This window comes from Vicia villosa, linkage group LG6 (assembly GCF_029867415.1).
Source record: "Vicia villosa cultivar HV-30 ecotype Madison, WI linkage group LG6, Vvil1.0, whole genome shotgun sequence".
In the NCBI taxonomy this organism is placed as follows: domain Eukaryota; kingdom Viridiplantae; phylum Streptophyta; class Magnoliopsida; order Fabales; family Fabaceae; genus Vicia; species Vicia villosa.
Genome location: NC_081185.1, coordinates 162,130,587 through 162,147,043, shown reverse-complemented (window position 1 = coordinate 162,147,043; position 16,457 = coordinate 162,130,587). Strand labels below are relative to the sequence as shown.

The window sequence follows — 16,457 nt, the reverse complement described above, 5'->3', positions numbered from 1 at the left end:
GATGATATATTCATGGATTATAATCACTTTGCTCATGAACATTGATGAATTTGTCCAAAACCTAGATTTCCTCTATACCAAACCCTAAATCAAAACTTATGATTTCTCATCCACAATCAAAGCTATAAGTTTCTAACTAGAACCCACCTCGATTAAGAGTCGTTGATGTCGAAGATGAGTTGATTCGGCGAAGAAATGGTGAAGATCCAAGCTTTTCTCCTCTTTCTCCTTTGCTCTTCCTTCTCTCTACTTCTTCTCTCTATCTTTCTCTTTTTGGTGTAGAATGAAGAAGAAAACAAAAGGAAAGGATATAAGGAAATATCTTTAAGTTAACACTACTAACTTAATGTCCAAAAGTATCTCTATCGTATCAATTGATAAAACCTCAGTGTCAGTTAATACATTAGAGCATTTAATTAATACGGGGTATTACATCCTCCCCCACTTAAATAGAAATTCGTCCTCGAATTTAAGAATTACCTGAAAAGGTGAGGGTAAGCATCCCGCATTTCCGATTCAAGTTCCCATGTAGCATCGCCCGGATGCGTCACATCCCACTGAACCTTGACAAGAGGAATCTCCTTGTTGCGTAACACTTTAGTCTCTCTTCCTACGATACGGCTCGGTAAGGGTTCAAAAGTCAAATCTGATTCTATCTCAATTGCATTTGGTAACACCGGCTGGAGAGGATCGGGAATAAACTTCCTCAGTTGAGACACGTGGAAAACATCATGCATTTCTGATAGAGAAGGTGGTAAGGCTAAACGGTAAGCTACTTCACCAATCCTCTCTAGAACCTCATACGGTCCCACGTATCTCGGACTTAACTTCCTTGACTTAAACGGTCCTTTCAACCTCAACCTCGGAGTAACTTTCAAAAATACATGGTCACCTTCCATAAACTCCAAAGGCCTCCTGCGGTTATCCGCATAACTCTTCTGACGATCCTGTGCTTGTTTAACCTTCTCACGAATCATTCTAATCTTGTCCGTGGTCTCTTGAATAATTTCGGGTCCCAAAATTCTATCATCACCAATTTCTGACCAACACAACGGTGTTCTACATTTTCTCCCATATAATGCCTCATAAGGTGCCATACCGATACTCGCATGATAACTGTTATTGTAAGCAAATTCAATCAATGGTAAAAGCTCCTTCCAATTTCCTCTACTTTCAAGCACACACGCTCTTAACATATCCTCCAAGGTTTGTATCGTCCGTTCCGTCTGACCATCTGTTTGAGGGTGGTTCGACGTGCTCAAACATAATTTAGATCCCATCGCTTGCTGAAAAGCTCTCCAAAACCTTGAAGTAAACTTTGGATCTCTATCCGACACAATACTAGAGGGTACACCGTGCAACTTCACAATCTCTGCGATAAACAACCGTGCAAGATGACTTGCCTTGTAAGTAGTCTTCACGGCTAAGAAATGTGCAGATTTCGTCAACCGATCTACAATCACCCAAATAGAATCATATCCACCTTGAGTACGAGGTAAACTAACCGCAAAATCCATTGAAATACTATCCCACTTCCATATTGGTATCTCTAGTGGTTGTAACAATCCACCCGGCCTTTGATGTTCAATCTTTACTTGTTGGCACACCGCACACTCTGATACGTACACTGCGACATCTCTTTTCATTCCGGACCACCAATAATCCCCTTTCAAATCTTGGTACATTTTTGAAGAACCCGGATGTATCGTGAAAGCACCCTTGTGAGCTTCATCCAAAATCCTTCTTTTCAATAACGCATCGTCCGGAACACAAATCCTCTGATTAAACATAATCACCCCATCTGTAGCTCGAGTAAAACCTGGTTGAACCAACACCTCTTGTAACTTAGTATCAGACGCTTGTGCTTGTTGGATGTCGTTTCTCAAAGTAGAATTAACATTCAAGTTTCCCATCAATACTCCATTTTGGGTCCAAACAAATTGAAGGTTGAGATCTCGAAATTTCTCCAATAATGCATACTCTGACATCATCAATTCGGCCCTCTTTAACACCTTCCGACTCAAAGCATCCGCCACTTTATTTGCTTTGCCTGGATGATACTTCAAGTCAAAATCATAATCCTTTAAGTATTCCATCCACCGCCTCTGACGCATATTCAACTCCTTCTGGTCGAATAGGTACTTTAAACTCTTGTGGTCGCTGAACATTTCAAAATGAACTCCATACAAGTAATGACGCCACACCTTTAGGGTAAAAACAACCGCAGCCAATTCTAAATCATGAGTTGGATAATTCTCTTCGTGAACCTTTAACTGTCGAGATGTGTATGCTACCACCTGACCATCCTGCATCAAAACCCCTCCTAATCCTTTCTTGGAAGCATCGCAAAATACTTCATAGGACTTATTTGGGTCAGGAACGATCAAAACAGGAGCAGTCGTCAATCTTTCCTTCAAGCCCATGAAACTCTGTTCACACCCCGAATCCCAATCATAAGGACACTCCTTCCGAGTAAGTCTAGTCATTGGTAAAGCCAATTGAGAAAACCCTTTTATAAATCTTCTGTAGTAGCCGGCTAAGCCCAAGAAACTTCGGACTTCTGAGACATTGCTCGGTCTCTCCCAATTAATTACCGCTTCAATTTTTGTCGGGTCCACTGCCACACCTCCTTGAGATATAACATGACCAAGAAATCTTACCTCTGTCATCCAAAACTCACACTTACTTAACTTAGCAAACAATTGATTTTCTTGCAGTACCGACAGAACAATCCTCAGGTGTTCTTCGTGCTCTTGTGGAGTACGAGAATAAATAAGAATGTCATCGATAAAGACTACCACAAATTGATCTAAGTAAGGCTGAAATAACTGATTCATATAATCCATGAAAACAGCTGGAGCATTCGTAACACCGAAAGGCATCACCAAGAATTCGTAATGACCATAACGGGTTCTAAATGCAGTCTTTGGCACATCTGAGCTCTTCACACGGATTTGGTGATAACCTGACCGCAAATCAATCTTCGAGAACACACAGGCTCCTTTCAATTGATCTAACAAGTCGTTTATCCTAGGCAAAGGGTATTTGTTCTTGATGGTGGCCTTATTCAACCGACGGTAATCAATACATAGTCTCATCCCACCATCCTTCTTCTTTACTAACAACACTGGAGCTCCCCACGGTGAGACACTAGGTCGCACAAAATGTTTAGCCATCAGTTCTTCCAATTGCCCCTTCAATTCTCTTAATTCAAGTGGTGCCATCCGATACGGAGAAACGGATATAGGAGCCGTTCCCGGTACCAGGTCAATAGAGAATTCCACTTCCCTTTCCGGAGGAAGAGAAGTGACATCCTCGGGAAAAACATCGGAAAATTCTCTAACGACAGCAATTTGTGAAACCTCTAACTTGTCACCCGTCTCCTTAGTGAGAACCAACAGAACAGACTTCTCTTTCTCAAACAAGAAATTAATCATACCTACCGTACCTTCTAGTATAGTAGTCAACACATCCTTCGGAGTAGCTTCTTCAGTTGGAATAATGATTAACTTCTCCTCACACCCAATGAACACCGAATTAGCAGAAAGCCAATCCATTCCCAATACAACGTCTACCTTCTTAAGTGGTAAGCAAACAAGATCAATCTGGAAATTCCTACCACCCACAGATAACACACAATTTTCACACACCAACGGTGTCTCTACCATCTCATCCATAGCAGTAGTAACCGCCATAGGAGGAAATAAAGGAGTAGCTTGCAACCCAAGTCGCTTCATACATTGTAATGACACAAAAGAGTGTGTTGCTCCACAATCAAATAGAACAAAACAAGAATGCCCATTAATGAAACACGTACCCGCAATCAAAGAGTTATCACCCTTGGTCTTCTTAGCATCCAAGGTATAAACTCTACCAGTACCCCTTCCTTGAACTTGATTCCTATTCTGAGGACAATTCCTAGCCATATGCCCTTCTTGATGACAATGGAAACATTTCGCCCCTTCAAAGGCACATCTTCCAAGGTGATTCTTACCACAACTACGACACACCGGAGGTGCACTAGACCGAGGACCTTGCACTTGCTTTCCTTTGAAAGCTTGTGGCCTAGGTCGAAATTGTTGGCTTGGCCTTCCTCTTTCATGTTGATTCTTCTTCTTCAAATCTTCCTCAGCTTGAACTTTCTTCAAACTAGTCTCGGCCACATAACATTGTCGCAACAACTCTGTATAAGTAGTGAACTCCCTCTGGGACACACTATGTGAGATATCAGCCCTTAAACCAAACAGAAACTGGTCCACCTTCCAACCCTCATCAGGAGCATACGCGGCCTGCCTAGAGTAAGCAGCCAAAATTTCAAACTTCTCAGCATAAGTAGCTACTGACATATTGTCCTGCCTTAACTGCTGGAACTCCAACTCCTTCTTAGTCCTCAGTGAACTAGGAAAGTATTTCTCCATAAAAGTGATCTTGAAATTCTCCCATTCCTTAGGTACTCCCTGAGTAATCATCAAAGCAGAAGCACCCTTCCACCACCTCATAGCTGGACCTTTCAGCGAATGAGAAGCAAACACTACCTTGTCCTCTTCACTACAATGCACGATCTCAAAGATTCCTTCTACATTGGCCACCCACTCATGCGCCTTTATAGGATCTAATCCACCATGAAATTCCGGAGGATTCATGCGAATGAAATCTCTATAAGTCCCACCTACAGCTTCGGGCACAACCACTGGAGCATTATGACCGCCATTCATCTGCTGCATCATCTGTAGCATGAACTGATTCTGCTGCTGTTGCATCTGTTGCATGAACTGGGGCCATGGAACATTCGCACCGCCATCCGGTGTATTCACTTGTGGAGGTCGTGTGGGGGGTCGACCACGAGTCCTGCGTCCGTCCGCCATGTTCCTGGAGGTTATCAAAATGGGATTAAGTTGATCAGGCTCAATGCCATAGTCATAACACAACAAAACTCATGGGAACACAACACATCTTGGACAGAAAGAAACACTTATAATATCTCATGGCTAGGTCGAGGATACGACCTGCTCTGATACCAACTGTAACACCCATATATAAATACATGCATCAAATCATATAAGTATACATGAATCCAAGTATTTGGTACTGAAATACCAATAAGTTCCTAGACAACACATTATACATATTAATGCCCAAATACTAAAGTTCTACACAATGGCATAATACATACAAGATGTTCAAAATAAAAAGCTAAGAACTAGATCAGACAATGATCTCAAAAGAACTCCACAACGGAAGCTTCGCCATATCCAAAATAAGAACAAGGAATAAGGAAATCAAACTTCTTTCTCCTTACCCTTCGCGGAACCTGTAGTACCTGAAATCAATATATAATGGGGTGAGATATAAAATCCCAGTGAGTTCCCTATCCTATGGATCCTCTCGGCTTTACAAGGTTCTAATCTATAAGTCTCAAGTCATAAGGAACTAGACCTTGAGTTCTCACACTAACATTATATGGAATCATACTTAGAGTTCAACAACTCAACACAAGATTATTAATCGGAAACCAATACCAAGGCATCCCCATATTCCCGTCCCCTTCTACGTCTAGGAGGTGGCACGAGTCATGAATCCTTTGGAAAAATCTTGACATACGACATGGATTCGGACTCATGAGCCTTTCCCCATGAATCGTCACTTCACATGGCCCGTACACCATCACAAGTCTCTACCCGTAGGTTCCATTCGTACACAAAAGCGGGAATCAAACCTGCCAAGATTATTGTGCCTCTCTGCACGGTGAATGCCTGTTAGCATTCAAAGGAAAAAATAAAGAAATAAAGAAAATACTACGGTTCCGATTAATACATCAACAATGGTGATCGCTTCCGCAAACCACTAGGCCTGTTAGCCTTTCCTCATAAGATTCCAACACGTATGTCCATATAATGTTTCATCCTAGGTTTCTTTGTTAAGCTACACAACCTAACAATTCCTAGTTTTCCTCACTTATGCTTTATTCACATAACAATGTAGTTATTTAACCCTCTTGATATAAACACATATAACAAGGTATTACCAATCCACCTGCAATAGAACTCAAACAATAATTATAGAGTACATAAGCATCATACCAAGAGCACAACGTCCTCATGGTTCCAAAATCTACACCACTATAAAGGACACACTCCTAGCCTATTACTGCTTCAAACGGTGGTTAAAACAGAGTTACGGTTCAAAGGTTATGCTTGAAACAATTTCCGCTAAGTTAAGAAAATTTGGTTAAGGAAGCTTCAGTTCGCGCCGCGCAACAACTAGGTCGCGCCGCGAACCCTATGGCAGAAGCAAACCACTATAATTCTAACACTGTTCGCGCCGCTAACTAATTTACGCGCCGCGAACCCTATGGCAGAAGCAAAGCTCTAAAGATTTCCAACTGTTCGCGCCGCGACACCCAGTACGCGCCGCGTACTGAAGGCAGAAACAAAACCCCTACAAACCTGCATAGTTCGCGCCGCGCAGCCCCGTTCGCGCCGCGAAGCGCGCGAGAACTCAGTTCTCAGCTCTGCCTCACACACAGATCCATGGTTCAAAAACCATCTAAACCCATTCACACCTGTTCCAGATCATAATAAGGCATAGATACAACCTATAGATGATATATTCATGGATTATAATCACTTTGCTCATGAACATTGATGAATTTGTCCAAAACCTAGATTTCCTCTATACCAAACCCTAAATCAAAACTTATGATTTCTCATCCACAATCAAAGCTATAAGTTTCTAACTAGAACCCACCTCGATTAAGAGTCGTTGATGTCGAAGATGAGTTGATTCGGCGAAGAAATGGTGAAGATCCAAGCTTTTCTCCTCTTTCTCCTTTGCTCTTCCTTCTCTCTACTTCTTCTCTCTATCTTTCTCTTTTTGGTGTAGAATGAAGAAGAAAACAAAAGGAAAGGATATAAGGAAATATCTTTAAGTTAACACTACTAACTTAATGTCCAAAAGTATCTCTATCGTATCAATTGATAAAACCTCAGTGTCAGTTAATACATTAGAGCATTTAATTAATACGGGGTATTACATTCTCCCCCACTTAAATAGAAATTCGTCCTCGAATTTAAGAATTACCTGAAAAGGTGAGGGTAAGCATCCCGCATTTCCGATTCAAGTTCCCATGTAGCATCGCCCGGATGCGTCACATCCCACTGAACCTTGACAAGAGGAATCTCCTTGTTGCGTAACACTTTAGTCTCTCTTCCTACGATACGGCTCGGTAAGGGTTCAAAAGTCAAATCTGATTCTATCTCAATTGCATTTGGTAACACCGGCTGGAGAGGATCGGGAATAAACTTCCTCAGTTGAGACACGTGGAAAACATCATGCATTTCTGATAGAGAAGGTGGTAAGGCTAAACGGTAAGCTACTTCACCAATCCTCTCTAGAACCTCATACGGTCCCACGTATCTCGGACTTAACTTCCTTGACTTAAACGGTCCTTTCAACCTCAACCTCGGAGTAACTTTCAAAAATACATGGTCACCTTCCATAAACTCCAAAGGCCTCCTGCGGTTATCCGCATAACTCTTCTGACGATCCTGTGCTTGTTTAACCTTCTCACGAATCATTCTAATCTTGTCCGTGGTCTCTTGAATAATTTCGGGTCCCAAAATTCTATCATCACCAATTTCTGACCAACACAACGGTGTTCTACATTTTCTCCCATATAATGCCTCATAAGGTGCCATACCGATACTCGCATGATAGCGGTACTCGCACATCATAGTACCGTAAAATTGACATTAGTACATGAATTCACAAAAGATACATAAAAATGTGCATATAGAATACAATATGTCATGAGACACAATATTTATTACGCAATGGAAATTAATATAAAAAGGGAAGATGCCTCGCATCCATCAAACATCTTGCCTTTTATTTTTTCGGAAACCTTATCATTAAAAAAATATCAGAAACACCATGAGCCGAGATAACAACATCTTAGTGGAGTTCTACAAAAACCACAAGTCATATAATGCCCAAGGTCTTCTAAATTCTACAAGGATCTAACACTCACGTTTTTAAAATAAATTAATAAGGGGCATCAAAGCATATTTGTACTCATACAATGTGGGAATGTCGGTACACTCTCTCTCTAATGTAATTGTGCACCTTAGGAGACCTCAAGCTTTGCAAAATCCTCAACTCCCTACTAGCGCTTCCCATATAAAGGCTAATCTTATAGAAACTTAAACAACATATCAGTCATTTAGTCAAGTCTAGTTTGACGAAGCAACCTACCATATTTCCCGGATTGAACTGTATTATTAAGAGTTATACATGTATTCATTTTGTTCCTCTAAGAACCAATGTTAAGCTTATACTCGACATCATTTGTCGTACCTAAGTATTTTGGAATCACAACCGATTTCGCTTAATTATGTCCAAGGGATTTGATCATGGTTCTTACTTGGTTACACGACCTTTTATTTGTTAAATTACCATACTTATCTACTAAAAATAGGGTGCTTTTCGTCTCTTCCTTCACTTGCTATCGAATATTGTTAATCTAAGAACTCATAAATGTGCTTTTCCTAATTAGTAACGAAAGATAAGTTTTAAATAATTTTTAAATACACATACCGTAAACGGCCACCTACCAATATTTAATTATTTGAAATTAACGTTCATCCAATGTAAAATGTATAGAATTAATAAATTTTGTGCGTATAAAAATTTAAACCTTTTGTCTTCGCCCAGGCTCAAACTGGGGACCTTCAGTGTGTTAGACTGACGTGATAACCAACTACACCACGAAACCACATGTTAGTGTTTACAACATTTTAAAATATATCAATACAAAATGTTTTTAAGTGTTATTTAATGATTAGTTTCTACTATAATTGGATATAAATATAAAAGCGCGTGTTTTAATTGTTTGAAATATGAAAGTTAAATATTATACCAATTTTGTTGATAATTAGTTAGGTGTTTAAAATAATGCCTTTAATGAGAGAAAATTAATTAATTTATAAGAATTATAATAAATGTCATTTTTGCACACAAAAATTAGTCTCAAATTATTTGTGTAATACCGCAACAAGATTAAATCTAAAATATCATAATTGAGATATTAAAATAGCGGTACTCGCACATCATAGTACCATAAAATTGACATTAGTACATGAATTCACAAAAGATACATAAAAATGTGCATATAGAATACAATATGTCATGAGACACAATATTTATTACGCAATGGAAATTAATATAAAAAGGGAAGATGCCTCGCATCCATCAAACATCTTGCCTTTTATTTTTTCGGAAACCTTATCATTAAAAAAATATCAGAAACACCATGAGCCGAGATAACAACATCTTAGTGGAGTTCTACAAAAACCACAAGTCATATAATGCTCAAGGTCTTCTAAATTCTACAAGGATCTAACACTCACGTTTTTAAAATAAATTAATAAGGGGCATCAAAGCATATTTGTACTCATACAATGTGGGAATGTCGGTACACTCTCTCTCTAATGTAATTGTGCACCTTAGGAGACCTCAAGCTTTGCAAAATCCTCAACTCCCTACTAGCGCTTCCCATATAAAGGCTAATCTTATAGAAACTTAAACAACATATCAGTCATTTAGTCAAGTCTAGTTTGACGAAGCAACTTACCATATTTCCCGGATTGAACTGTATTATTAAGAGTTATACATGTATTCATTTTGTTCCTCTAAGAACCAATGTTAAGCTTATACTCGACATCATTTGTCGTACCTAAGTATTTTGGAATCACAACCGATTTCGCTTAATTATGTCCAAGGGATTTGATCATGGTTCTTACTTGGTTACACGACCTTTTATTTGTTAAATTACCATACTTATCTACTAAAAATAGGGTGTTTTTCGTCTCTTCCTTCACTTGCTATCGAATATTGTTAATCTAAGAACTCATAAATGTGCTTTTCCTAATTAGTAACGAAAGATAAGTTTTAAATAGTTTTAAATAATTTTTAAATACACATACCGTAAACGGCCACCTACCAATATTTAATTATTTGAAATTAACGTTCATCCAATGTAAAATGTATAGAATTAATAAATTTTGTGCGTATAAAAATTTAAACCTTTTGGCTTCGCCCAGGCTCGAACTGGGGACCTTCAGTGTGTTAGACTGACGTGATAACCAACTACACCACGAAACCACATGTTAGTGTTTACAACATTTTAAAATATATCAATACAAAATGTTTTTAAGTGTTATTTAATGATTAGTTTCTACTATAATTGGATATAAATATAAAAGCGCGTGTTTTAATTGTTTGAAATATGAAAGTTAAATATTATACCAATTTTGTTGATAATTAGTTAGGTGTTTAAAATAATGCCTTTAATGAGAGAAAATTAATTAATTTATTAGAATTATAATAAATGTCATTTTTGCACACAAAAATTAGTCTCAAATTATTTGTGTAATACCCCAACAAGATTAAATCTAAAATATCATAATTGAGATATTAAAATAGCGGTACTCGTACATCATAGTACCATAAAATTGACATTAGTACATGAATTCACAAAGGATACGTAAAAATGTGCGTATAGAATACAATATGTCATGAGACACAATATTTATTACGCAATGGAAATTAATATAAAAAGGGAAGATGCCTCGCATCCATCAAACATCTTGCCTTTTATTTTTTCGGAAACCTTATCATTAAAAAAAATATCAGAAACACCATGAGCCGAGATAACAACATCTTAGTGGAGTTCTACAAAAACCACAAGTCATATAATGCTCAAGGTCTTCTAAATTCTACAAGGATCTAACACTCACGTTTTTAAAATAAATTAATAAGGGGCATCAAAGCATATTTGTACTCATACAATGTGGGAATGTCGGTACACTCTCTCTCTAATGTAATTGTGCACCTTAGGAGACCTCAAGCTTTGCAAAATCCTCAACTCCCTACTAGCGCTTCCCATATAAAGGCTAATCTTATAGAAACTTAAACAACATACCAGTCATTTAGTCAAGTCTAGTTTGACGAAGCAACCTACCATATTTCCCGGATTGAACTGTATTATTGAGAGTTATACATGTATTCATTTTGTTCCTCTAAGAACCAATGTTAAGCTTATACTCGACATCATTTGTCGTACCTAAGTATTTTGGAATCACAACCGATTTCGCTTAATTATGTTCAAGGGATTTGATCATGGTTCTTACTTGGTTACACGACCTTTTATTAGTTAAATTACCATACTTATCTACTAAAAATAGGGTGCTTTTCGTCTCTTCCTTCACTTGCTATCGAATATTGTTAATCTAAGAACTCATAAATGTGCTTTTCCTAATTAGTAACGAAAGATAAGTTTTAAATAATTTTTAAATACACATACCGTAAACAGCCACCTACCAATATTTAATTATTTAAATTAACGTTCATCCAATGTAAAATGTATAGAATTAATAAATTTTGTGCGTATAAAAATTTAAACTTTTGGCTTCGCCCAGGCTCGAACTGGGGACCTTCAGTGTGTTAGACTGACGTGATAACCAACTACACCACGAAACCACATGTTAGTGTTTACAACATTTTAAAATATATCCATACAAAATGTTTTTAAGTGTTATTTAATGATTAGTTTCTACTATAATTGGATATAAATATAAAAGCGCGTGTTTTAATTGTTTGAAATATGAAAGTTAAATATTATACCAATTTTGTTGATAATTAGTTAGGTGTTTAAAATAATGCCTTTAATGAGAGAAAATTAATTAATTTATAAGAATTATAATAAATGTCATTTTTGCACACAAAACTTAGTCTCAAATTTTTTGTGTAATACCGCAACAAGATTAAATCTAAAATATCATAATTGAGATATTAAAATAGCGGTACTCGTACATCATAGTACCATAAAATTGACATTAGTACATGAATTCATAAAAGATACATAAAAATGTGCATATAGAATACAATATGTCATGAGACACAATATTTATTACGCAATGGAAATTAATATAAAAAGGGAAGATGCCTCGCATCCATCAAACATCTTGCCTTTTATTTTTTCGGAAACCTTATCATTAAAAAAATATCAGAAACACCATGAGCCGAGATAACAACATCTTATTGGAGTTCTACAAAAACCACAAGTCACATAATGCTCAAGGTCTTCTAAATTCTACAAGGATCTAACACTCACGTTTTTAAAATAAATTAATAAGGGGCATCAAAGCATATTTGTACTCATACAATGTGGGAATGTCGGTACACTCTCTCTCTAATGTAATTGTGCACCTTAGGAGACCTCAAGCTTTGCAAAATCCTCAACTCCCTACTAGCGCTTCCCATATAAAGGCTAATCTTATAAAAACTTAAACAACATACCAGTCATTTAGTCAAGTCTAGTTTGACGAAGCAACCTACCATATTTCCCGGATTGAACTGTATTATTAAGAGTTATACATGTATTCATTTTGTTCCTCTAAGAACCAATGTTAAGCTTATACTCGACATCATTTGTCGTACCTAAGTATTTTGGAATCACAACCGATTTCGCTTAATTATGTCCAAGGGATTTGATCATGGTTCTTACTTGGTTACACGACCTTTTATTAGTTAAATTACCATACTTATCTACTAAAAATAGGGTGCTTTTCGTCTCTTCCTTCACTTGCTATCGAATATTGTTAATCTAAGAACTCATAAATGTGCTTTTCCTAATTAAATGTATAGAATTAATAAATTTTGTGCGTATAAAAATTTAAACCTTTTGGCTTCGCCCAGGCTCGAACTGGGGACCTTCAGTGTGTTAGACTGACGTGATAACCAACTACACCACGAAACCACATGTTAGTGTTTACAACATTTTAAAATATATCAATACAAAATGTTTTTAAGTGTTATTTAATGATTAGTTTCTACTATAATTGGATATAAATATAAAAGCGCGTGTTTTAATTGTTTGAAATATGAAAGTTAAATATTATACCAATTTTGTTGATAATTAGTTAGGTGTTTAAAATAATGCCTTTAATGAGAGAAAATTAATTAATTTATAAGAATTATAATAAATGTCATTTTTGCACACAAAAATTAGTCTCAAATTTTTTGTGTAATACCGCAACAAGATTAAATCTAAAATATCATAATTGAGATATTAAAATAGCGGTACTCGTACATCATAGTACCATAAAATTGACATTAGTACATGAATTCATAAAAGATACATAAAATTGTGCATATAGAATACAATATGTCATGAGACACAATATTTATTACGCAATGGAAATTAATATAAAAAGGGAAGATGCCTCGCATCCATCAAACATCTTGCCTTTTATTTTTTCGGAAACCTTATCATTAAAAAAATATCAGAAACACCATGAGCCGAGATAACAACATCTTAGTGGAGTTCTACAAAAACCACAAGTCATATAATGCTCAAGGTCTTCTAAATTCTACAAGGATCTAACACTCACGTTTTTAAAATAAATTAATAAGGGGCATCAAAGCATATTTGTACTCATACAATGTGGGAATGTCGGTCCACTCTCTCTCTAATGTAATTGTGCACCTTAGGAGACCTCAAGCTTTGCAAAATCCTCAACTCCCTACTAGCGCTTCCCATATAAAGGCTAATCTTATAAAAACTTAAACAACATACCAGTCATTTAGTCAAGTCTAGTTTGACGAAGCAACCTACCATATTTCCCGGATTGAACTGTATTATTAAGAGTTATACATGTATTCATTTTGTTCCTCTAAGAACCAATGTTAAGCTTATACTCGACATCATTTGTCGTACCTAAGTATTTTGGAATCACAACCGATTTCGCTTAATTATGTCCAAGGGATTTGATCATGGTTCTTACCTGGTTACACGACCTTTTATTAGTTAAATTACCATACTTATCTACTAAAAATAGGGTGCTTTTCGTCTCTTCATTCACTTGCTATCGAATATTGTTAATCTAAGAACTCATAAATGTGCTTTTCCTAATTAAATGTATAGAATTAATAAATTTTGTGCGTATAAAAATTTAAACCTTTTGGCTTCGCCCAGGCTCGAACTGGGGACCTTCAGTGTGTTAGACTGACGTGATAACCAACTACACCACGAAACCACATGTTAGTGTTTACAACATTTTAAAATATATCAATACAAAATGTTTTTTAAGTGTTATTTAATGATTAGTTTCTACTATAATTGGATATAAATATAAAAGCGCGTGTTTTAATTGTTTGAATTATGAAAGTTAAATAATATACCAATTTTGTTGATAATTAGTTAGGTGTTTAAAATAATGCCTTTAATGAGAGATTAATTAATTTATAAGAATTATAATAAATGTCAGTTTTGCACACAAAAATTAGTCTCAAATTATTTGTGTAATACCCCAACAAGATTAAATCTAAAATATCATAATTGAGATATTAAAATAGCGGTACTCGTACATCATGGTACCATAAAATTGACATTAGTACATGAATTCACAAAAGATACATAAAAATGAGCATATAGAATACAATATGTCATGAGACACTATATTTATTACGCAATGGAAATTAATATAAAAAGGGAAGATGCCTCGCATCCATCAAACATCTTGCCTTTTATTTTTTCGGAAACCTTATCATTAAAAAAAATATCAGAAACACCATGAGCCGAGATAACAACATCTTAGTGGAGTTCTACAAAAACCACAAGTCATATAATGCTCAAGGTCTTCTAAATTCTACAAGGATCTAACACTCACGTTTTTAAAATAAATTAATAAGGGGCATCAAAGCATATTTGTACTCATACAATGTGGGAATGTCGGTACACTCTCTCTCTCTCTAATGTAATTGTGCACCTTAGGAGACCTCAAGCTTTGCAAAATCCTCAACTCCCTACTAGCGCTTCCCATATAAAGGCTAATCTTATAGAAACTTAAACAACATACCAGTCATTTAGTCAAGTCTAGTTTGACGAAGCAACCTACCATATTTCCCGGATTGAACTGTATTATTGAGAGTTATACATGTATTCATTTTGTTCCTCTAAGAACCAATGTTAAGCTTATACTCGACATCATTTGTCGTACCTAAGTATTTTGGAATCACAACCGATTTCGCTTAATTATGTCCAAGGGATTTGATCATGGTTCTTACTTGGTTACACGACCTTTTATTAGTTAAATTACCATACTTATCTACTAAAAATAGGGTGCTTTTCGTCTCTTCCTTCACTTGCTATCGAATATTGTTAATCTAAGAACTCATAAATGTGCTTTTCCTAATTAGTAACGAAAGATAAGTTTTAAATAATTTTTAAATACACATACCGTAAACGGCCACCTACCAATATTTAATTATTTGAAATTAACGTTCATTCAATGTAAAATGTATAGAATTAATAAATTTTGTGCCTATAAAAATTTAAACCTTTTGGCTTCGCCCAGGCTCGAACTGGGGACCTTCAGTGTGTTAGACTGACGTGATAACCAACTACACCACGAAACCACATGTTAGTGTTTACAACATTTTAAAATATATCAATACAAAATGTTTTTAAGTGTTATTTAATGATTAGTTTCTACTATAATTGGATATAAATATAAAAGCGCGTGTTTTAATTGTTTGAAATATGAAAGTTAAATATTATACCAATTTTGTTGATAATTAGTTAGGTGTTTAAAATAATGCCTTTAATGAGAGAAAATTAATTAATTTATAAGAATTATAATAAATGTCATTTTTGCACACAAAAATTAGTCTCAAATTATTTGTGTAATACCGCAACAAGATTAAATCTAAAATATCATAATTGAGATATTAAAATAGCGGTACTCGCACATCATAGTACCATAAAATTGACATTAGTACATGAATTCACAAAAGATACATAAAAATGTGCATATATAATACAATATGTCATGAGACACAATATTTATTACGCAATGGAAATTAATATAAAAAGGGAAGATGCCTCGCATCCATCAAACATCTTGCCTTTTATTTTTTCGGAAACCTTATCATTAAAAAAATATCAGAAACACCATGAGCCGAGATAACAACATCTTAGTGGAGTTCTACAAAAACCACAAGTCATATAATGCTCAAGGTCTTCTAAATTCTACAAGGATCTAACACTCACGTTTTTAAAATAAATTAATAAGGGGCATCAAAGCATATTTGTACTCATACAATGTGGGAATGTCGGTACACTCTCTCTCTAATGTAATTGTGCACCTTAGGAGACCTCAAGCTTTGCAAAATCCTCAACTCCCTACTAGCGCTTCCCATATAAAGGCTAATCTTATAGAAACTTAAACAACATATCAGTCATTTAGTCAAGTCTAGTTTGACGAAGCAACTTACCATATTTCCCGGATTGAACTGTATTATTAAGAGTTATACATGTATTCATTTTGTTCCTCTAAGAACCAATGTTAAGCTTATACTCGACATCATTTGTCGTACCTAAGTATTTTGGAATCACA

General features: G+C 35.9%; 6 non-coding genes across 6 annotated transcripts; all 6 read right to left on the bottom strand.

The window, feature by feature from the left end:
* Window positions 1-8,699: 8,699 nt before the first annotated feature.
* TRNAV-AAC (transfer RNA valine (anticodon AAC)) lies at window positions 8,700-8,773 on the bottom strand. Its single transcript has one exon. It is a non-coding gene; the product is annotated as a tRNA-Val (tRNA).
* Window positions 8,774-10,087: 1,314 nt separating this feature from the next.
* TRNAV-AAC (transfer RNA valine (anticodon AAC)) lies at window positions 10,088-10,161 on the bottom strand. The gene has a single exon. It is a non-coding gene; the product is annotated as a tRNA-Val (tRNA).
* Window positions 10,162-11,464: 1,303 nt separating this feature from the next.
* Window positions 11,465-11,538, bottom strand: TRNAV-AAC (transfer RNA valine (anticodon AAC)). Its single transcript has one exon. It is a non-coding gene; the product is annotated as a tRNA-Val (tRNA).
* Window positions 11,539-12,743: 1,205 nt separating this feature from the next.
* TRNAV-AAC (transfer RNA valine (anticodon AAC)) lies at window positions 12,744-12,817 on the bottom strand. Its single transcript has one exon. It is a non-coding gene; the product is annotated as a tRNA-Val (tRNA).
* A 1,205-nt stretch (window positions 12,818-14,022) lies between these two features.
* On the bottom strand, window positions 14,023-14,096 carry TRNAV-AAC (transfer RNA valine (anticodon AAC)). The gene has a single exon. It is a non-coding gene; the product is annotated as a tRNA-Val (tRNA).
* Window positions 14,097-15,403: 1,307 nt separating this feature from the next.
* On the bottom strand, window positions 15,404-15,477 carry TRNAV-AAC (transfer RNA valine (anticodon AAC)). The gene has a single exon. It is a non-coding gene; the product is annotated as a tRNA-Val (tRNA).
* Between the last annotated feature and the right edge of the window lie 980 nt (window positions 15,478-16,457).